Source organism: Notamacropus eugenii, chromosome 6, assembly GCF_028372415.1.
Source record: "Notamacropus eugenii isolate mMacEug1 chromosome 6, mMacEug1.pri_v2, whole genome shotgun sequence".
Lineage (NCBI taxonomy): Eukaryota > Metazoa > Chordata > Mammalia > Diprotodontia > Macropodidae > Notamacropus > Notamacropus eugenii.
This window is the reverse complement of record NC_092877.1, coordinates 50395757-50419667: the sequence shown is the minus strand read 5'-3', so window position 1 is coordinate 50419667 and position 23911 is coordinate 50395757. Positions and strand designations below refer to the sequence as shown.

The 23911-nt window shown below is 42.2% G+C and overlaps 2 long non-coding RNA genes across 4 annotated transcripts in view; one reads left to right on the top strand and one right to left on the bottom strand.

Moving 5' to 3' along the window:
• The window catches only part of LOC140511037 (uncharacterized), a 34025-nt gene that overhangs the window by 4215 nt on the left and 5899 nt on the right, over window positions 1-23911 (top strand). Inside the window, exons 2-3 of one of the 2 annotated variants that reach the window (XR_011969413.1) lie at window positions 13609-13759; window positions 20741-21671. This is a non-coding gene — a long non-coding RNA (uncharacterized lncRNA). Of the gene's footprint in view, window positions 1-13608; window positions 13760-20740; window positions 21672-23911 lie in introns of those variants that run through there. The other variant, XR_011969414.1, reaches the window with a different exon arrangement.
• On the bottom strand, window positions 2072-23317 carry LOC140511038 (uncharacterized). Of its 2 annotated transcripts, none has more exons than XR_011969416.1 (3): window positions 23238-23317; window positions 21007-21062; window positions 2072-2346 (listed from the first exon to the last, which is right to left on the bottom strand). It is a non-coding gene; the product is annotated as an uncharacterized lncRNA (long non-coding RNA). The 2 variants fall into 2 exon arrangements; XR_011969415.1 differs by having other exon boundaries at window positions 23216-23301.

Sequence of the window (23911 nt, the reverse complement as noted above, 5' to 3'; positions counted from 1 at the left end):
ATGATCTCTGTGATATGAGTCTTGGTTTATTCCTAGTTCTGAGTAAATGACCTTGTACCTAACACATGCTACATGTATGCTTGCCTAATTGAGTGAATGAATGAAGACAGCTACTTTCCAATTCAACACATGTTAAAACACCTACTATGTTCCAGGTATGTTCTGGGCACAACCTGTATCTTGCCAATTTCTCCATCCATCTGGATGAAGGATGATTTTCCCTTTCCCCCTTTTCAAACACCTTCCCGATGGCTTTAATTCTGATTTCCTCCCCCACCCCCAACTGGTCAATGTCAGCAGTTCTGAGGGCAGCAATCCTGGCCTGATCAAAGGTCTTCCCCCAGTGGGACCCAGGAGAACATTCCTGAAGTGTGGCTGTTGGCCGAGGTTTCAATGAGAGCTTTCTTAGTGCAGCTAAATTTGATGTCAGACCAAGCCCACATGAAATAGCTCCTTGAAATGCATCCCCTTCCCCCTCCTCCCGCCCACCCCTGTCTCTGCTGGGGCCTGTTTGCAGAGTAGCCCCTCATTCCCCATGAGCCCAGCCTGGTCCTTCCTCAGCTGCCCAAGACCCCAAAACCAAGCACAGAGGAGGGAGGAGCTGGCCTGGTTAGGTTGATCCAGGAGCAAGGACAAGGAAGCAGCAGGATGTGGTGGGGAGAGAGAGCCCTGGGCTGCCAGGAGGCCCAGGCCTGAGCTGATGGCTGCGACTTGCCGGGTGACAGTGGGCAAGTCCCTTCTCCAATCTGGGCCTCTGAAAAATGCGAGAAAATATCCAAGGACCTTTGAGTTCCAAGATTCTCGATCTCCAAAGATAGAGAGATGATCTGCCCCCTAACGGATAGGGCCAGGGGGAGTACTTGGCTGACCTAATGCACACCTGGATTATAGGTCTGGAAACAGTTTCACTCTCCAGTCAATCTGTGATTTATTTTGCCCCAGGGTTTTTTTGTTTGTTTGTTTTCAGATCCTCTTTAAGGGAAAGGAAGACACTGTTTTGAAAAATGCTGGTGTTACTTGATGCTCAATGGGAGTTTATTGACTATTGACCTCTGAATATCTCTTCCATCCCACCCTTCCCCATTCCACAACCTGGGCCTCCACCCTAGGTCAGGACCTTTCCTCCCCCACCCTCTCCTCCTTGGTCTCCCAGCCTCCCGGCTCTACCCTCTCTTTGCCACTCTTTGCACAGGCCATGGCTCTCAGAAACCTTCCTGCTGCCAACACTATTTACTCTAAACTCCCTCATCCGGGCTTTGCAGACCTTTGGTAACAAAGCTCTAACTTCCCTTTTTAGTCGTTACACTCTGTGCTCTCTGCTCTATATTGCAAGCAAAAGGAACTACTTACCCTCTCTCCTTCTCATCTTGTCCAGCCCCACTCCCCCAGTTCTCTACTTTTCAGTTGGGCCATTCCCCACGTCTGGGACGGACCTTCTCTGCCCCTGCCCCTGATCTGGGCCATCCCCATCCAGCCTACTCCTGAACTTAGTTGGGTGAAGTCCTTCCTTCTCTTAAGGCCCAGCTCAAACAGCTCCTAATCTAGGAAGGCTTCCATGACCCCATCCCTCACATTCCTTACAGAGCTTGAAGGGAAAAGGCCATTTATCTCTGTGTCCCACTCGCACCTACGCCAAGTCACTGTTTGATGGATGTTTGTTGCTTTTGTTGAATTAAGTCTGGGTGGAGCATGATCAGTGTGTCCAGAGGGTGGCAGGGCCTGGAGGACATTTGGGAGTCTGAAGAGAAAGTACATGGCCACTAATTGTTCTGGAAGACCTCTCCTCCCCCTATGCCAACTTCAGTTCTGCCCACTGAATTTCTGCACCCAGACTTTAAGACCCAACCTCAATGTCATTTCCCTTATATACTTGTTCAGTAAAAACTTTTTCCCACCCTGATGGGCAGGGGAATCAAGCCCAGAGGAGGGTGTCCTGTACCAGAGCTCCTCATTGTCAAAGTCAATGAGATAGAAAGCTGAGGACAGAGAGAATGCAGAGGGATCTTCTGGCTTCCTGCTGGAGAAGGTTGAAATCCAGTTAGCTCAGCAACATACAGATTGTGTGCACGTGTGTATTTATAGACTCACATACTACAAACTCTGGCCAGAAAGTTCAGTGTCAATAGAAATGGAATTTGCCATGTTGTTTTCAGAAAATGCACATCTTTCCAGGGTCCTGGGGCAGTGGTGGTGGCTGCAGTGGTGGTGGTGGCCGTGTCAGCGGTGGTCAGATCAGCAGCAGTAATAGCAGCAGCCCCTCCTGGGTCTGCGGTCTATTCTCCTTCCCTAAGCTCTCATCAACCTGCACTTCATTATTGGCTTGTAGGATTCAGATCTGGTGGGGATCTTGATACATGGAAGATGGAAATATTGGAGCTTAAAGAAACTTTAGAGAATACCACCAGACTCCCGCATTTACAGAGATCATCAAGGTCTAAAAGTAGCCTGGATTTGGTCTGGGGTTTCCCAGCTCTTATTCATAAACTAGCCCTTGGAGGGGGTCTAGAATTTCCATTTTTTTAAAAAAATGAGGCAGTTGAGACTCAGAGAAGGAAGTGACTTGTTTGAGGTCTCTTAGTGAGTGAATGGCAAAGCTAGGGATCAGAAAAAAATCATTATTCTAATAATAATAACAATAACTGCTACAATTAGCCTTTATATGGAGCTTTAAGGTTTGGAGATTTTATAAATATTTTTATAAATATTTTTATAAATATTATCTCATTTTATCCACACCACTCTAGGAGGTAGGTATTATTATTATCCCCATTTTACAGCTGAGGGAGCTAAGGTAGAAAACGGTTAAAGTCCAGGATCATGCAGCTAGTAAGTGTCTGAGGCCAGACTGGAACTCAGCCCTCCAGAATCTCAGCATATACCAGCCAATCAAAATTATTTTTGGAACCTCAAGAACAGCGTGCCTGGTTATGCTGTGAAGGAACAAGGAAAATGATGAGACCACCTAACTTTGGATCAGGGAGGCAGAAGAAGAGCTGACCTTTAACATTTCCTTGAGAAACTCATGATGTTGGGGGGTAGGGAGGAGGAGAAAGAGGACAAGCTCAGCTCTCCCACTAATTAGCTGTGGTTGGGGCCAGCCTTGGTTCTCTTCTCATATTTGAAATGTTGAGGTTGGTTTTAAGGTGCCACATTCTGTGGTCTCCGTACTAAGGTCCCTTCCAAAACTGATACTCTGTGTTCCACTTTGTTCCCTATGGTGCTTAATAAATTCAAACATAGTCAATAAGAATTTATTAAATGCTTACTGTATGCCCAACACTGTGCTAAGTGCTGGGGAAAACAAGATAGGTCCTACCCTCAAAGAGCTTATATCTCAATGGGAAAAGGTGATGTGTAAAAGCCCAGAGTCACAGTGGTGAACTCTCAGCAATGAAGGATGACTGCTTGGGGCCTTTCCTTATAATGGAGTTTCTGGGAAGAATTTACCAAAGGAAAAAGGAGGCTTCTGGGGTGGAGGGAGAAGGTTGGTTGTTTATTGAATGATTCTAAGACTCCTTCCAACTCAGAAACCCCATGATTTCATTTTCTGCCTTGCCAATCCAGACCTTTCTAATGGACCCTTCTGCCTTTATGAGCCTCAGTTTTCTCATCTGTTCAATGGAAGCAATAAACATTGACCTTACTTCACAGGGTAGTTTAGAGGATGAGATAGGAAGGCTTTTTGGAAAGTGGTATCATAGAATATGAGGGGGCTTTACCACGCAGGGCTCTTTCTGGTTCAGTTCTGGGTTAAGCGCACACATACATACCATGTGCGATGGTTGGGGGGTGCTATAAATATTTTATTGCTGAATTTAAAATGCTGGCATGAGTCATGCGTGGCTTAAAAGGAGAGTGAGTGACAAAGACGGACTTCCTGAACAAGAGGCTATAAAATCTTTATGGCGGCGCCCGCCTGATATTTTTACACGACTTATTTGAGTTTTCTAATTTGGTGGAGTTTTCCCCCCATCCTGCAAATAAAGCTTGTTATTTTATTTCCAAGATTCATTTTCCTGGGCCTCTGGTTATTAGTCCTTAAGAGGCTGGGTGTTGGGCTCTCCCCAGAGACAGGAGATGGTTATAAAGTACAGCCACCCTGGGACCCAGGGAGAGGGAAGAGACTCCAGAGGATCATAGATATGGGGGTAGATGGGAGCTTTGGGGTCATCTCTTCCAATACCTTCACATTTTATAGTTGAGAAACTCAGGGGCACAGAAGGGAAATGACTTGTCCAAGGTAACATATCTAGTATGAAGCAGAGCTAAGAGTCAAAACTCAGAGCCTATCTTGGTGCTCATAATGGTCTATAGCAAAGGAATTAAGCATGGGAGCCCAAAGGCAGCATGCTGCTTGAAATGCTCCTGAGTGCAGCTGATTCAGCTTAAATGTAATTGGGAAATATTTTTTAAAAAACACGAATACAATAGAACACAGTGTTCATTTTTGGTTTTCTAAGACAACATGTTACCTGAAGGAATTTGGTGGCCCCCCATTTCTGTTTGAGCTTGGTATCACTGGTCTATAGCCCTAGTATGTCAGAGCTAGGAGGTTCTTTGAATATAGAGCACAGAAGGTCAGAATTAGGAGGGCCCTTTGAACATTGAACATAGAAGATCTGAGCTAGGAGGACCCCTAGAACCTAAAACATAGAAAGTCAGAACTAGGAGGGCCCTTAGAACATAGAAGGTCACAGCTAGGAGGACTCTTAGAATCTAAAATAGAGAAGGTCAGAGCTAGGAGGTCCCTTAGAATATAGAACATAAGAGGTCAGAATTAGGAGGGCCCTTTGTACATTGAACATAGAAGGTGTGAGCTAGGAGGACCCTTAGAATCTAAAATAGAGAAGGTCAGGGCTGGGAGGGATCTTTGAACATAAGCCCTAGGATGTCAGAGCTTTAGAGAACTTGAGAAGAGTGAATGTTAAATCTGGAATGGGGGTTTTACCATCTCTCTAGTTCAAATTCTCCTTATTTGACAGAGGGACAAAGAAAAAAAATTCCCCCTAAGACTCCACATTGATTCAGTAGCAAAGCCAGGACTCAAACTCAAATCTATTGTTGTTTAAAAATTGTTTTCAATGAACAAAAATTGTTTTGTCTCTCTTCCATTTTCCCTCATCCCACCCCACTCCACCTTTCTTTCTATTGTTCCCCACCCACAGGTCTTTGTAGCAAGAGTTCGCATTTCAACTAGTCTCTTCTTCCTTCTTCATCCCTATTCATAGGACTTGCATGTGAGAATTCATACTTAGACCAGTCTCCTCCACCTTCTCCATCTCCACCTTTTCCATCTCCACGCATAGTCATGGGCACCAAAAGCCCATCTTCAAAAATTAACCTTTGTAGTCCTTCTTAACTTTCTCTTAAGCACAGAAAAGTCCTGTCCAGGACCAAAGACTATGTTGATGAAGACAGGGAATGAGGTCTCAAGAGCTACAATGCAATGTGTTGAGGACTCAGACCTTCTGTTTCTAAGAAAAACTCATTTATCAGAAGCCCTAATGGCCCCAGCAACCTTGTTAATCAAAGTTAATAAAGAAAGAGAGAAGGAAAGAAGGAAGGAAAGAAAAAGAGAGAGGAAATGAGAGAAAGATAAAGAAACGAAGAAAAGAGGAAGAAAGAAAAACAGGACTTCTGTAACACATACGTAGTCAAGAAAAACAAATTCCTAAATTGGCCAAGTCAAAAAATGTCTCATGTTGCATCTTCACTTTATCACCCCTCTATCAGGAAGAGGGTAGTATGCTTCATCATGGGTCCTCTAGACATGACTGGTCATTGTTGTTGATCAAAGTTCTTAACTCTTTCAAAACTGTTTGTCCTTACAACACTATTGTTGCTGTATTAGTTGTTCTCCCAGTTCTGCTCTCTGACCTCTGCATCAGTTGATATGAGTCTTCCCAGATTTCTTTCAACATGTCCCTTTCAAAATTTCATAGGACACAATAGTATTCTTGTCATACTTTGTTCAACCATTCCCCAATCGGGAGAAACCTCCTTAGTTTCAAATTCTTTGCCATCATAAAAAGAGCTACTATAAAAACTGTTGTACATGTGGGTCCTTTTCCTCTTGATATCTTTGAGGAAGTCTATTATTCTTCCCATCATACCTCCCAGTCTAGATACCAAAACTTTGTCTAACAGGCTCAAACTAGGGATGGAAATAACACTGGTTTTTATTATTAACAAGCACAAATGTCCAGACCTTAATTTAAAAGGTTACTAGGGCCAATAGAATTTCTGGCAAATGACTTTTTTTCTCTTTCACTTTGTATGGTAGCTCTTGAGGCCACCTTCCATGTCTTAGTCAATACAATACCTTTCGAAGGACCTAAAGGTCAATTTTTAAAGTTGAACTTTTTTTTAACACAAAAGAAAATGGTCTGCTTCAGTCTGTGATCCAATTCCATAGTTCTTTCTCTGGATGTGGAAGGCCTTTTGCCTTAAAAGTCCATTGGGAATATTTTAGGTCCTTGCATTACTATGAAGGACTAAGTCTACCAGAAAAATTCCTTGCTCCCTGTGGTTGTTGCTCTGTACAAAGTTCTCCTGGTTCTGCTCATGTCACTCAGTATCAGTTCATACAAATATTTCCAGGTCTCTCTGAAGTCTTCCTGTTCATCATTTCTTATAGCACAATAGTATTCCGTTACATTCATATACCACAACATGTTCAGCCATTCCTTAATTGATGAGCATCCCCTTGATTTCCAGTTTTGGGTCCCCCAAAGAGAGCTGCTAGAAATATTTTTGTATATGTGGGACCCTTTCCCATTTTTATGATCTCTCGAGGATACAGTCCTAGAAGTGATATTGCTGGGTCAAAGAGTATGCACATTAATGTAGCCCTTTGGGCATAGTTCCAAATTGCTCTCCAGAATGGTTGGATCAGCTCACAGCTCCACCAACAATGACTTAGTGTTCCAACTCTTCCTCATCTTCTCCAACATTTATCATCTTCCTGTTTTATCATGCTAGCCAATCTGATAGATGTGATATGGTACCTCAGAGTTGTTTTGATTTGTATCTCTCTAATCAATAGTGATTTAGGGCATTTTTTTATGTGATTATAGATAGCTTTAATTTCTTCCTCTGAAAACTCCCTGTTCATATCCTTTGACCATTTATCAACTGGGGAATGACTTGTATTCTTGTACATTTGATTCAGTTCTCTATATATTTTAGAAATGAGGCCTTTATAACAAACATTAGTTGCCGAAATTCTTTCCCAGTCTTCTGCTTCCCTCCCAATCTTGGTTTCACTGGACTTCTTTGTGCAAAAACTTTTCAGTTTAATGTAATCAAAATTATCCATTTTGCACTTCATAATCTTCTCTATCTCTTGTTCGGTCAAAAATTTCTCCATTCTCCATAAATCTGACAAACAGACTATTCCTTGCTCCACTAATTTGTTTATAGTATCAATACTTATACCCAGATCATGTACCCGTTTGAATTTTATTCTTGTGTTTGGTGTATGCCTAGTTTCTGCCACATTGTTATCCAGTTTTCCTAGCAATTTTTGTCAAACAGTTCTTATCCCAGAAGCTGGGGTCCTTGAGTTTATCATACAGTAGATTTCTATATTCATTATCTACTGTATCTTGAGTACCTAACCTATTCCATTGGTCTACCGCTCTGTTTCTTAGCCAGTACCAAGTGGTTTTGATAATTGCTGCTTTATAATACAATTTGAGATTTGGTAAGGCTAGGCCACCTTCCCTAGCATTTCTTTTCATTAGTTCCTTTGGTATTCTGGACCTTTTATTCTTACAGATGAATTTTGAAATTATATTTTATAACTCTAGAAAATAATTACCTAGTAGTTTGATTGGTTTGGTACTGAATAAGTAAATTATTTCAGGCAGAATTGTCATTTTTATTATATTGGCTCAACTTACCCACAGGCAACTGATGCTCAGTTTTGCTGGGTAATTGATCCTTGGTTGTAGTCCCAGCTCCTTTGCCTTAAGGAATATCATATTCCTATTCCTTCAGTCTTTAAATGTAGAAGGTGCAAGATCCTGTGTGATCCTGACTGTAACTCCTCAATACTTGAATGATTTCTTTCTGGCTGCCTGCAGTATTTTCCTTCACTTGATAGTTCTGGGATTTGGCAATAATGTCCCTTGATGTTTTTAGTTTGGGATCCCTTTCAGGAGGGGAACGGTGGATTCTTTTGATGACTATTTGGCCGTCTGGATTTAGGACTTCTGGGCAGTTTTCCTTGAAGATTTCTTGAAATATCTTGTCCAGGCTCTTTTTCTCATCATGACTTTCTGGTAGACCAGCAATTCTAAGATATTTCTCTCCTGGATCTATTTTCCAGATGAGTTGCTTTTCCAGTTAGATATTTTACATTTTCTTTTATCTTTTCATTCCTTAAATTCTGTTTGACTGATTCTTGATGTCTCACAGAGTCATTAGCTTCTACTTGCCCTATTCTAATTTTTATCAAATTGTTTTCTTCAGTTTTTGCATCTCCTTTTCCATCTATCCAATAGTTTCCTTTAAGGAGTTATTTTCTCCAGTTAAGTTTTGTACTTCCTTTTCCATTTGTTCAATTTTTCTTTTAAATTCTTCTGTGATTTCTTTTTTCATATTTTTAAAATCATTGGCCAGTTTTTCTTCAATTTCTCTAATCTGGGTTTTAAAATCTTCTTCAGCTCTTCCAAGAATGCTCTTTGGGCTTGAGACCAGTTCATATTCCCTTCTGAAGTTTCAGATGGGAGTACAGTCTCAATACTGTCCTCTTTGGTATTCCTGTTTTGGTCCTTGTCTCCATAGAAAGGTTCTATGGCCTTTTCTTTTCTGCTTTGCTACTTAGTCATGATGATCACCGTTTTTCTGGCTTTTAAAGTAGATCTCTGCTTCTGGGGCACAAGGAGTTCTGTCTCACAGTTCTTGTGCCTTGAACTTGAGACTTTGTGTGTTGTGGCCTCTGCTTCTTTCAGCTAGAAGCTGAAATGCTGCAGTTTACCTGGTGCTGAGTTGACTGGTGTGAGAAAACAGAGGCCAGGTGAAGTTTTTCTGCGTTTCCCCAGAGTTACCCTGGAGCTAACTGTGTTGAGTGTATGGGAGTAGGTCTGGCTGCAGGAAGTGTCCTCTGCTGAGCTAGAGCATAGGCAAGCTCAGTGGTTGGTGAACCCGTCTGGGTTAACATCTTCCCAATTCCCCTGGGATGCTGAGGCATGCCTGGGTTCCTGGTGTTGGTGGTTGCAGGCTCCACTCACCTGGGGCTTGGGATCTCCTCTAGGTTTGCTGAGGTGGGGCTGTCTGGGACAGCTCTGGTCTTGCACTGGTCCCCTTCAGCCACAGCAAGAGGGACCCCCTCTTTGTGATATTCCTAGTCTCAAAGTCTAAGAGACTGTTTTCCCCTTCAGCTGATCCCACTGTTCCAGGATTTTTCCTGAGGAAATATTTAATGGGTCTTTCAAGGTTAACAAGGGGAGGGGTAGAGCATTAACTGATCATTCCTCCATCTTGACTCCCAGAAGTTCAAGTAGATCTGAAGTTAGTACCTATGACTATGAGTGGAAATGGAGAAGGTGGAGGAAACTGGTGTACATGTGAATTCTCACTAGACAAGCCTATGAATAGGGATGAAGGAAGAGGAAGAAACTGGCTGGAGAGTGCACTCTCATTGCCAAGGCTTGTATATGGGGATGTAGAAGGTGGAAGACATTGGTCTGAGTGTAAATTCTAGCCCACTGTGGGTCACCATCTTCAGAAGAGGATTCATTCTCTTTTGGACATGGAAACTAAATCTCCTCTTTAATTTTTACCCCTTATTTCTAGTTGTGCCTTGATCTGGTCCCTCTGTGGTCAGGGAGAACAAATGTAATTCCTTTTCTATTTCATTCACGACACCCCTTAAGATACTTGAAGGCAAACATCATACTCTCCCTATGTTTTCCCTTTGCCAGGGTAAATATCCCATTTCTTCCACCACATATTCAGATGGCAAGTTCTCTAGTCCTGTACCCAACCTGATTATGTACCAGCTAATCAGTGATCTTCCTGACATGATTGAGTCCTAGGAAAAAATGCTTGATAGTTAACAGAGGGTTCTGGCATCCTCCTGGGTATGCACGTTGAGATGATGACAAGACATGGTCCTTCCCCACTGGGAGAGGGAGGAGAAGAGAGAGCTGAAATTTTCTGAGAAGTGAGAAACATGAAAGCCTTGTGAGGGATGGTTGTTAGGAGCCCTGGGAGGGTGGTGATGCTGCTGTGATGAAGAGAGTGATAGGAGTCATGATGATATATGAAGCTTTGAAAGACTTAAGAATGCTGATCAACAATGATCTGCTATTCTCTGCCCAATTGTTTGGGGAAAGTTTGTAGCTGAAAAATGGGGTACCACATGGTACCAAAGCAGCCTGGGAGGGACTGTCTGTCTCTGATGCTGAGAACAAAACTCATGAAGCTCCTAACAGGCTAAGCCTCTGGCCCATTTCTTATTTCCTTAAGAGTTTGTTCACTGAGCCATGATGGTGGAGTAGAAAGATGGACCTATGGAAGCTCCCCCCCCCCCCCATAGCCCATAAAATACCTGTAAAAATGACTAAACAAATTCTAGAGCAGCAGAAGCCACAAAACGACAGGGTGAAAGAGATTTCAGGCCTAAGACAGCCCGGGAGGCTGACAGGAAAGGTCTGCTGCACCAGGCATAGAGCAGAGTGCAGCCCATCCTTTACTGCACATGCAGCATGGCAGGATCAGGACTGGAGCATGCCTCAGGGCATCACCAACAGCAGCAGTTCTAAGATTGCTCAACCCATAAACACCAAAGATGGCTTCAAAGGACAGTGAAATAGTTCTTCCACCTGGGAGAGAAGGGGATGTGGTCTGGCCCTGCCAGCAGCAGCCACTGCAGCAGTAGCATCCACTTTTGGAGCCCTTGGCTTAAAGACCCTAGGGGAATTGAGCAACTGAACTAAATCTCAGCCCTGAGAGGCGGCCTTGGGATGAGGAGGAGTGCTGGCTGGTGGAGGTTCTGGAGAGAAAATCCTGCTCACAGAACAGAGTACCGGCCAGGAGAGGAGTAAACTCCTCTCCCATGATTGTGCCAGTTTGGATGAACTGAGAACTTACAGAATCCCAGAGTATACTCTCGTCTTGACAAAGGACTCAAAAGTCAAGTAACTAGCTAGGAAAATGCCCCCAAAAGGGAAAAAAATAAGACTATAGAAGGCTACTTCTTGGTGAACAGGTATTTTCTTCCATCCTTTTGGATGATGAAGAACAATGCATACCATCAAAAGAAGACATAAAAGTCAAGGCTTCTGCACCCAAAACCTCCAAAATAAATATGCAATGGTCTCAGGCCATGGAAGAGCTCACAAAGGATTTTGAAAATCAAGTAAGAGAGGTGGAGGAAAAATTGGGAAGAGAAATGAGAAAGATGCAAGAAAATCATGAAAAGGCAGTCAACAGCTTGCTAAAGGAGATCCAGAAAAATGCTGGAGAAAATAACACCTTTAAAAATAGGCTTACTCAATTGGCAAAAGAGGTTCAAAACACGAATGAGAAAAAGAATGTTTTAAAAAGCAGAATTAGTCAAATGGAAAAGGAAGTTTACTGAAAAAAAATGGTTCTTTAAAAATTAGAATGGAGTGGATGGAAGCTAATGACTTTATGAGAAACCAAGAAATTACAAACAAAACCAAAAGAATGAAAAATAGGAGATGATGTGAAATATCTAGTTGGAAAAACAACTGACCTGGAAAATAGATCCAGGAGAGACAATTTAAAAATTATGGGACTACCTAAAAGTCGTAATCAAAAAAAGAGCCTAGACATCATCTTTCATGAAATTATCAAGGAAAATTGCCCTGATATTCTAGAACCAGAGGGCAAAAGAAATATTGAAATAATCCACCAATCACCTCCTGAAAGAGAACCAAAAAGAGAGACTCCTAGGAATATTGTGGCCAAATTCCAGAGTTGTCAGGCCAAGGAGAAAATATTGCAACCAGCTAGAAAGAAACAATTCAAGTATTGTGGAAATACAATCAGGATAACACAAGATCTAACATCTTCTACATTAAGGGATTGAAGGGATTGAATATGATATTCCAGAAGTCAAAGGAACTAGGACTAAAACCAAGAATCACCTACCCAGAAAAACTGAGTATAATACTTCAGGGGAAAAAAATAGTCATTCAATGAAATAGAGGACTTTCAAGTATTCTTAAGGAATACACCAGAGCTGAATAGAAAATTTGACTTTCAAACACAAGAAACAAGAGAAGCATGAAAAGGTAAATAGGAAAGAGAAACGATAAGGGACTTACTAAAGTAGAACGGTTTACATTTCTACATGGAAAAATAAAATTTGTAACTTGAAACTTTTCTCAATATTTGTGCAGTTGGAGCGATTATGCATACATACATACACACATACACACACATACATACATACATACATATGTAGACAGAGAGCACAGGGTGACCTGAATAGAAAGGGAAGATATCTCAAAAAATAAAATTAAGGGGTGAGAGAGGTATATATTGGGAGGAGAAAGGGAGAAATGGAATGGGGCAAATTATCTCTCATAAAAGAGGCAAGAAAACTTTTTCAATGGAGGGGAAAAGGGGGGAGGTGAGAGGGAAAAAGTGAAACTTACTCTCATCACATTTGACTTAAGGAGGGAATAACATGCACACTCATTTTGGTATGAAAATCTATCTTACACTACAGAAAAGAGGTGGAGAAGGGGATAACTGGTGTGGGGGGATGACAGAAGAGAAGCCAAATGAAAGGAGGGAGTAGTTAGAAGTAAACACTTTTGGAGAGGAACAAGGTCTAAAGAGAGAAAAGAATAAATGGGGGACAGGATAAGATAGAAGGAAATATAGTTAATCTTACATAACATGACTATTATGGAAGTCTTTTGCAAAACTACACATATATAGCCTATATTGAATTGCTTGCCTTCTCAGTGGGGATGGGTGAGGAGGGAGAAAGGGAGAGAAGTTGGAACTCAAAATATTAGGAAAGAATGTTGAGAATTGTTTTTGCATACAACTGGGAAATAAGAAATACATGTAATGGGATATAGAGATCTATCTTGTCCTACAAGAAAAGAGAGAAGATGGAGATAAGGGAAGGGAGGGGTATGATAGAAGGGAGGGCATATTGGAGGAAGGGGTAATCAGAATGCACGACATTTTGGAGTGGGGGAGGAGAGAGATGAGGAGAAAATTTGAAACTCAAAATTTTGTGGAAATGAATGTTGAAAACTAAAAATAAATAAATAAACATTTTTTCGAAAGAGTTTGCTTACTTTATGATTTTGCTCTGTTTTCTCAAACAACCTGTTTTTTCTAGGTTATTTTTCATTATGATATCTTTGAGGGATTAACAGTATCTGAGAGAGGCTATGGTCACTTGAGGGAGAAGGGGAAAAAAGAGAAGGGAGGAGGAAGAAAGGAGAGGGGAAGAAGGAGAGAGGAGGGAGGGACTGAGGAAGGGAAAAAGGAGATAGAGATAGAGAGTCTCTTTTTCTCTTTCCTCTTTCAGCTGGGATTGTTGGTTGGGAATTTGAGAGCAATCGGAGATTTTATTGATAACTACCATTATATTTTTCCTCAAAGCAGGGAAGAAGATTGAATGAAACCAGAACCATGTTGCATTCCCTAGGACACAGAATGATTCCAAAGGGTTTTGGGGGAAGAGGCTTGGCGAATAGAAGCAGGAGAAAGTCCCTTCAAAGACTTTTTGCCTCCAGAAAAATTCTCTATTGCACAGGTATTTCACTTGGGGTCCATGGATTTTAGTAGGATAAATTTAAGGAGAGAGCATGAACTTTAGATGGGAAAAATTACATCTTTATATTCCCTAACCTCTAACTGACATTTAGTATATCCTTCAATTATTTAAAATAATTCATAGAAGAGGTGCACAGGCTTTCCCAGGCTGCCAAAGGGTTCATGAAATAAAAAATGTTAAGAACCTCCACTCTATTATCTTCCCCCTTTCAGCCAACTAAAGCAAACTCCACTCCCCTGAATGGTAGAGAGATGGTATTGACTGAAGGGAAAGTTGGGCTCCAGAATATTCCCGAAGGGAGGAGTTTGGAAAGAGAAGCAGGGTCCAGAGAGAGGGAGGGAGAGTGCTCCTCTTTAGTCAAACAACTAACTCTGATATCATGGTCCTATTCGAAAATGAAGGACAAACACAACAACAACAACCCCCTAAAGAATTTAGGATAACATAGAGTGCCCAGAATTGGATACAATACTCCAGATGGGGTCTAACCAGGACAGAGGACATCTGGACTATCACCTCCTCATTCTGGGCATTGTGCCTAGGAATGCACTGAATTGTCCTGGCCATTGAGTGACATTACTGGCTCGCATTGAACTTGTGGCCCTCTAGAGTTCCCTGGTCTTTTTCACAAAGAGACTATCTAGAATGATACAACTTTCCATCCCATATTAGTGACTTTGATCTTTGGAACCCAAGTGTAGGACTTGAAATATATTCCTATTACATTTCATGATATCAGAACTAGTCCATTGTTTTTCATCTTTCAGTATCTCTTTGGATCCCAACTCTGTCATCTCACATGTCAGCCTTTATCTAATAAAAGATACCTAAAGGCACTCCTCAAGGACCGCACTCCAAGAGCATCTCAAGCCAACAATCCTTATTCTTTGAGGCCTATTCTGCTTTACCTCACTGGGTGGCAACCATCTCTCTATCTTGTGCCCCAGGATGGCAAGAAAGACTTTGTCACATGCTTTGTGAAAACTTAGCCATACCATGCCCAGGACATTTCCTTGAACTACCCGTCCAGTAATTTTATCAAAGAAGAAGATGAGTTTAGTCTGGCATGACCTGTTTTTGGTGAAACTGTTCTCTCTTAGGGATCACTGGTTTCCTTTCACAGTGTTCACAAACCATCCTTTTAAAAATGCCTTAAGATTTTGCCAGAAATCAGAGTCAAGCTCATTGGCATAGAATTTGTGATTCTTCTTCTTTTCAATGATGAGATCAATCCTTCTTGGCTTTTTTTCTCTAGTCCTACCTCCACTCTCCAGTTCAGAGATCACTTGGTAATGAATTCAGTAATAATTTGCATATGATTCTCTGCATCTTCTAGACTGTATGCTCCTGCTGGCCACAGCCTGGATCTGCCCCTCCTTTTCCCTCAACCCAGGTATCTAGGTTTGTTCAGACTCTGCCTCTCCCATGCTATGACTGACTCTTTCATAGCATGGGAGAGGGCACTTTGTCTCCCCTAGACTGTAACTGGCCTGTGGACATCCCTGGGTCAGCTTCTTTTCAGCTCCCACCCCCATTGTGATTTTCTTTAGGGAAAAAAGACTTCTTTGATCTTGCACAGAGGGTGAATTTTGTGAGGGTGTGTTCTGAGTTTTCTTTCCTTCTCTTCCCCTTTAGGATAGCTAAGCACAGGGCTTGGCAAGTGGGGGTAGGGATCAAGAAATGCTGATTAACCTCCTGAGATGGCCAAGTTATTTTCCAATTAGGTTAGCCTGGAGAAGATGTTCAATAGAGACATGGCTGTCTGGGTAAGTTTGTCACCTACACAGGCTGCCGGTGGGGCTGAGAGTGTTTGAATATGGAGGGAGGACAGGTTAAGAGAGATACAGAATCAGAAGAGGGATTTGAACCCAGAGCTCTTTCCATTGTCATATGCTGCCTCTCCTGTGAGACCTTGGGCAAATCAGTTCATTTATCTCTCTAGGTCTCAGTTTCCTCATCTGTAAAATGTGAGGGCTAGACTGGATGACCTCTGGGATCTCTTCTAGTTCTAGACCCATGATTCTCTGATCTTTCCCCTTAGGTCAATCATCCTTTTATAGAATCCTAGAATTTTAGAGCTGAAAGGGCCCTCAGAAGGCATCTGATCCGCTTTTTCTTCCATGAAGCAAACCATTTGACATGGAAGGGGGGAGGGAAAATTGTTGTCTACCCTCTACTTCAATGCTTTCAGTGATAGGGAGCTCAATACCTTATTCTGAACACCATTTTTATTAATGGCAACAAGTCTCCCATGTCTGAAGCCTTGGGATTTCATTCTTCCCTTCTGTCACAGTCAATTATCCTGCCTTTTCTACTTTCATTGTATCTCTCAAATCAGTCTCTTCCTCTCTACTTTCCCAACCATCACAAGAGCCTAAGTCCTCATCATCACCCACCCAGCTTTCCTGCCCTACCACATCTTTCCTTTCAGTTCATCCTTCATGTAGCTTCTAGAAAAGTGTTTCCAACCATATCCCTCTTCTGCCTGGCATTCAAAACTCCTTCACAACCTGTCTTCATTGTAGCCCACTCAGCAATTCCTTTATTTCCTAATAGCCTCTCATTCTATCCTCATGGTGCTCATTAATAAGGGCCCAATTTGCCTTGAACAAAATCCAGAAGTGGGAGACAGAAAATCTAGGTCCAAATTCTGACTCTCCCATAGACTCACTGTGTGATCTTCAGTCAATTCCTTTCCCTCTCTGGGCTCCATTTCTCCCTTCTGTAGAATGAAAGCTTGAATTAGATGGCCCTTGTGATTCCTCCCAGTTTTAGCTTTATAGGCTCTGGGATCTGTGATGTTGACCTCTTTGGGGGGCAGAGAGGGGGTGGAGATCAGGGAAAAACTAACAGTGACCCAGGGAAAGAAGACATTGCTGGGAATTTCAAATAGAAACTCCCAAGAAGTGTGCGTGAGAGAAGAAGAAGAAGAAGAAGAAGAAGAAGAAGAAGAAGAAGAAGAAGAAGAAAGAAGAAAGAAGAAATGGAGGAGGAGGAGAAGAAGAAGAAGAAGAAAAAAAGAGGAAGAAGATCTAGCAAAACTGAGTATAATACTTCAGGGGAAAAAATTGTCATTCAATGAAATAGAGGACTTTCAGGTTTTCTTAAGGAAAAGACCAGAGCTGAAAAGAAAATTTGACTTTCAAACACAAGAATCAAGAGAAGCATGAAAAGGTAAACAGGAAAGAGAAGTCACAAGGGACTTAGTAAAGTTGAACTGTTTACATTCCTACAAGGAAAGATAATATTTGGAACTCTTGAAACTTTTCTCGGTATCTGAGTAGTTGGAGGGACTATACACACACACATATCATATTTTATTTGTATATATATATATATATATATATATATATATATATATATATATATATATATATATATATAGAGAGAGAGAGAGAGAGAGAGAGAGAGAGAGAGAGAGAGAGAGAGAGAGAAAGAGAGAGAGAGAAAGAGAGAGAGAGTGCAGGGTGAATTGAATAGGAAGGGATCATATCTAAAAAAAATAAAACTAAGGGATGAGAGAGGAATATATTGGGAGGAGAAAGGGAGAAATGGAATGGGGAAAATTATCTCTCATAAAAGAGGCAAGGAAAAGCTTTTTCAATGGAGGGGGAAAGGAGGTTGGTGAGAGGGGAAAAGTGAAGCATACTGTCATCACATTTAGCTCAAGGAAGAAATGACATGCACACTCAATTGGGTATGAAACCCTCTCTTAACACTATAGGAAAGTAGGAGAGAAGGGGAGAAGCAGGGTAGGGAGGATGATGGAAGGAAGGGCAAATGAGAAGAGGGAGCAATTAGAAGTAAACACTCTTGGGGAGGGATAAGGTCAAAAGAGAGAACAGAATAAATGGGGCAAGATAAGATAGAGGAAAATAAAGTTAGTCTTACACAACATGACTATTATGGAAGTCATTTGCAAAACTACACATATATAACCCATATTGAATTGCTTGCCTTCTCACTGGGGATGAGTGAGGAGGGAGGAAGGAAGAGAAGTTGGAACTCAAAGTTTTAGGAACAAATGTTGAGAATTGTTTTTGCGTACAACTGGAAAATAAGAAATACAGGTAATGAGGTATAGAAATTTGTCTTGCCCTACAGGACAAGAGAGAAGATGGGGATAAGGGAAGACAGGAGTGCTAGAAGGGAGTACAGATTGGTGGAAGGGGTAATCAGAATGCTCTGCATTTTGGTGTGGGGGGAGGGTAGAGATGGGGAGAAAATTTGAAACTCAAAATTTTGTGGAAATGAATGTTGAAAACTTAAAATAAATAGAAAAAGAAAAAAGAAGGGAAGAATAAGGAGAAAGAGAAGGAGAAAAAGGAGAAGAAGGAGAAAAAGGAGAAGGAGAAGGAAAAGGAGAAGAAAAGAAGGAGAAGAAGAAAAAGAAGAAGAGAGAGAGCACCCTTCATTTTGATTTTTTTCTTTCCCATCTTGCTGTCTCCTACTACTCTTGAAGAATAGGTCTATCAGTCACCTCTTCCAGGCAGGCAGCTGAGTGATGGAAATGAGGAATCCTAGCAGGTGCAGAGTCTCCCAGAAGTAGTAGCAACAATAACTCATTTTTCTATGGTATTTAAGGTTTTACAAAATGCTTTTCTCACAAATCACCCACGGAAGTTGGTAGCACAAGTATTAACTCTGCCTAACAGATAGGGAAACCGAGACACAGTACTCTTTCCCCCCAATCAGCTCTTGGAAATCTTTCTTGGCTTTTCCCAAACCAGTCCTTGGTGCTGGGATCAGCCCATGGGGCCCTCGTTCCACATGACTCTGGGTGGGATGTGCTATCCAGGTATGGGCTCCCTGTGTATCTATCCTCAGGGGTCCTCTCTGATCACCACAGAAAGTGGGATTTATGGGGGCCCAATCAACACCAGCAGAGCCTTTGACCCACAAGTGACACAGCTTCTGAGCTCACCCCCATGGAGAATGAAGCAAATGAAGAAGCCAGAGGACAAGGACTTCCCAACAAATATGGCTTCACAATGTCAATGTCACTCACTCCTTAGAGAGCCTTTAGCCCAGTCTTCCTCATTTTTCCAGAGCAGCAACTGTGGTACCCTCGAAAGGATGCTGATCATAGAGTCAAAAGTCCTGGGATTCAGTCCTATACTTTGATTCTTATGAGTGATTTTGAATTTCAAGTCAGGAGACATAATTTTTTCAGCTGCCCCCTTCCCCATTGAACAATTTTTTAAATGAAAGAAAATCCTCAAAACAAATATGCGTAGTCCAGAAAAACAAATCCCCTTGTTGCTCATGTCCAAAAACATGTCCCATTCTGTGTCTCGAGTCCATCGCCCTCTCTGACAGGAAGAGGACCATGCTTCTGGCCATTGCAGTGAGCGGGATTCTAAAGTCTTTCAAAATTGCTTTTCATTATAGTGTTGTTGTTACAGAAATTGTGCTCTTGCTTCTGTTCACTTCATTCTACAGCAGTTCATGAAAGTCTTTCTCATTTCCTCTGAAATTGTCCATTTTGCCATTTCTTATGGTCTAGGCAGAGTCAGTGAGGTGGTGTCATAGTGCATGGAGCACCAGACCCAGAGTCAGGAACACTCATCCCCCTGAGTTCAAATCTGAACTTAAACATTTACTACCTGTGTGACCCTGGGCAAGTCACTTCACCCTGTTTGCCTCAGTTTTCTCATCTGTAAAATGAGCTAGAGAAGGAAATGGCAAACCACTCCAGGATCTTTGCCAAGAAAGCCCCAAATAGGGTCATGAAGGGTCAGACATAACTGAAAGTGACTGAACTGTCAATCAACCAAGAACCAATTCCGAATCAATCACTCCATCTACTGTGCCCATTTTCCTTAATTATAAAATGATGGGATTCACTTTTAAGGTCTTGGGATGTTAGAATAAAGGGGCTTAGACATCATTTATTTCAGCCTTTTTATTAACATATGAAGAGACCAAGGCTCTGGGAAGGGAAGAGATTTGGTCATGGGCTCACAGAATGTAGCAACAGAAACATGCAGAACTTGAACTTAGGTCTCTAGAGTTCTTTCTGCACAACCATGTGTTGCTGTTCAGTAGTTTTTAGATCTTAGATCCTGGTTTAGACCTGGCAGGGACCTTAAAAGTGACCTAGACCAACTCTCTGATTTTAGATGAGGAAACTGAGGCCAATGACTTGGCCAAGTCATACAGTCAGTAAACTGTAGAGCTGCTATCTGGACCTGTGTCTTTTGAGTCTAAAGCTAGTGCTTTCCTCAATGACCCCTTACATGCATGCGATATAGGTATGAATGTATATTGGTACAAGCATACAGCTACAGGTGAACTTGTAAGACTGAACTTGAGAACATAAGACACTGAGAACTGGGTTCCCAAGCACAAGATGGGAGAGCTGTGGCTGAACAGCATTTCATCTGAAAAATATCTCTTGAAGGTTTGCAAAGTACTTTCATTACAATAATCTTGTAAGAGGAAACTGAGGCTCAAGAGGGTAAGTGGATTCACCTAAGAATGCACAGTAATCATCAGAAACAAGATTTGAACCCGGGTCTTTTGATACCAGGTATGTTAGACTCCCAAGATGCTCCCACCCTGTGATAGAACCAAAGAAGATCCGGGGAGAATGGGACAAGGGAAGATAAGCCTAATTCTGACCTCTATGGTGCTTAAGAGATTCCAAATAAAAACCAATCTTTAAGGTTGAGAGTGCAGTGATAATTGTCCCCATTTGCAGGGAAGAGAAGGGGAAGCAGGTGAGGACACACTGAGCTCCCTAGGCTTGAGGGCTAGTCCAAGCCAGAGGCAAACTCGGGGCCCCTTTGGGGGATTTTTGGTGCTTCTCACGCTCCTGACACCTTGGGAACAACACACTACTGTTCTCCATTCAAAGGGATAGACCATATCTCCCAGGATGATGTGGGTGAAGGCAGGAGCTCACCACAAAGGCACAGGATTATCTCTGACACAAAGGGCATTTGTTTGTGTCTCTAGGGTCCATCCTTCAGTCTGAGGATACCTTGGGAAAGCAGAGTACAGACTCAGTCCCAGGAGCTGCTTCCAGCAACATCTCTGTACAGGCAAGAGAGATCTTGGGATCCCAGATTTGAAACTCAAAGAGACATCAAAGGGACCATCTATGCCACCTTACAGCGATGATGAGTGGAAAAGCCAGGATTCAAGAGACATGGGGTGGTATGATGGAACAAGTCCTAGATTTGGAGCCAGGGGATCTGGGTTCAGTTGCTTCTGTTACTTACCACTCTGAGGGACCTTGGTCAAGTCCTTTTCCATCTTTGGTCTTAAGTTTCCTGATCTGTGAAACAAAGAGGGTGGCTTTGATACCTTAATTTCTGGTCTTCTAACTATTAATTCATTGAATTCAGGTTCTTCGACTACCAAGTCAATGCTAAGCTCTATTACCCCACTCCCTGAAGGCATGAGGCAATGATTGCAGGAATTTTTGTAAGGAAGTATGGAAGAATTCAGCCCTTTTCAGCCATCCCACCAAACAGTCTGATAATTGTGGCAGCTTGACTTCAACTGAATAATAAGACGCATTAAGCAGACAGATGATCCAGGTTGTATTTGACCCAGATTTGTCAATTGACATTGAGCATCATCAAAACCCCAGACTTTGAGATTGTTTTTAGTAGAATTCAACAGATATTAAGATTCATGCACAGAGCGGGAGAGAACTCTGGATTGGGGCTTAAGAACTCTGGGGTTCTGGTTCCAACTCTCCCTTGTGTCTCAGTTTCCCCATCTGCACTCCTATTTGCTCTCCCTCCCTCACTGGGTTGTTACTATGATGAAATCACAGGATAAAGCATAAAACGTTAGAGATGTGATTCGTAGGCGGAACGGAGGTGTTACTGAACTTGTCTTTTTGATGTGATATTGATTTGGTATTGTTTTTGGTTAACAGAGGTGACCTTGGGTTCTCAAAAGCTATACCCATTGAACATAGCTCTAGAAGGTTAGTCTAGGTGCAGATCTGGTTGTGTTTGCTCTTTGAGGCCCAACACACAGAAGGGTAGATGGGCTTGTCATCTAAGGTCAAGAGCACCACTTACTCATCTCCAGTAGCTCAGAGGAATGGATAGAGTCTTCTCTCTCCTGACTTAGTTAGGAAGATCTTAATTCAAATCTGGCCTAAGACACTTACTGGTTATGTGATCCTGGGTAGGTTATTTAACTCCTCTGAACCTCAGTTTCCTCCTCTGTAAAATGGGAATGATAATGGTCCCCACAGAGATGCTGTGAAGCTTAAATAAGACAATATACATGAAACACTTTGCAAACTTTTAAAATACCATATAAATATTACCTATTAGTTACAATGATCTGGGCAGTTAGAGAGGCCCACACTGATAAAAAAAATTATTGTTTTGAAGAATACTAATAATTCACATCATACGATTCCTTAATGTTTCAAACATGTTTCTCCCCCAGTCACCCTTAGTACTACCATCACCATTTCCAATTACTCTTTCAAGCCCTGAAAGTTACTTTGCCTCAAAAATAGCATCTCCATTTTATAGGGAAGGTGACTGAGGCTCAGAGGAGGAAAGTTATCTGTCTGTGGTAAATGTCACAGCCAGAACACAAACCCACCGTTTATGACTGGAAGTCCACTAATCTTACTGCTATACCATAGATCCTTAGGAAAGAAAATGCTCACCAAGGTTTAAGAGTTTACTTCAAGACCTTAAGAAAGGAAAGAGTGGGGGAAGGTTCCAGTTTAGGCCCCTATGAAGGAGGCATCGATGGTTGGAAGGAGGAGAGGAGGGAGTGAACAATATCCAGTGACAAGAATTTTGAATTCAGCACTGGATAGATGGACCATTACTTGGTTGGTTGTTAGTGTTGCTGTTTTCCCCATGAGACCATTTCTTCATTTTGATACATCAGTAACAACCTAATCTCTGCCCTCAAGATGCTGACCATCTAACAAGTGGGGATAAGAGCTTTCAATCTTGGACACTTGAAGTCATTCGGGACCTCCTCCCTTCCTTCTTCCCTCCTCCCCCTCTCAACTCCTCTATATCTTTGCTTCCACACCCTCTATGGGACCTTCTGTAAATCATTCATCCAAGGTCCACCCCAAGTGCCAAAGGCCTCCTCTGGTTCTTTTCGTATTTCCTGGATACCAGGGCAGCACGCAGACTGTCCATATGTCACCTTTCCCTCTTACTACATGACCAGCTGATACCTTTGTAAGGGCCTCCCTGGATGCAGTCTTTTGTAAACACTACTCATAGGCAAGTGTGAATCACTGAAACACAGCATAGGAAAATGAAAGGAGGATTAGACTTCACCTGGTCCATTTTGCAGAAAAAGAAACAGAAGTAGAGGAAGAGATTTCCCCCAAATCACAATTCAATTATAATTTTAAAAAATTATTAAGCTCCTACTATGTGCAAGAAACCAAGCTATGCCTGAGGAATTCAAGAACAAAAACCAGACCTTGCTCTGGGATGGAACTCACTTCTGTGGGAGGACCATGTTACTGTAGTTTGTCCTTTGTTGTTGAAGAGGACCATGACGTCAGGAAGGCCATGCCATGACTGGTGAGTGAATGGGAGGGTTGGGCAAAGTCATCAGCCTCACTTTCTCTTCTGGAGCCATCTGAGTCCAGTGCACTCACAAAGTAAAGGAGATGACATAGGGGTACATAAGGGACAGGCTTGCTGGGTAAGAGAATGGAGCTTTTAGATATGTTGAGTGTGAGGAGCCTACAGGACCTCTAAGAGGAGAGTACAGTGGGGATTCAGAAATGATGCACAGGAGAGACAGTTGGGCTCTGTACGGGGCTTTGGGAGTCTTCTGGGTAGAGATGGGAACTGAATCTCTATGACATTAGATCACCAAGAGGACCTAGGAAGAACCTTGGTGAACAGCCTTAACCAGGGAGCACAATACAAATGACTATCCAGAAGAGGCTGAGAAGGAAGTTAGACCTGTAGAATCAGGAGAGAACCTTGGAAGTCAAGGAAGGGGAAGTGGCCAACAGTACTGAAACCTTTAGAACTCACAAAGAATGAGATCTGAGAAAGAGCCTTTGGGTTTAGCTATTGAGAGACTCTTGGCCTGATAGAATCAGAGATTGTATAATAGCAGGGAAATCATGGTACTATACATATAGAGGTGAAAGAGACTTCA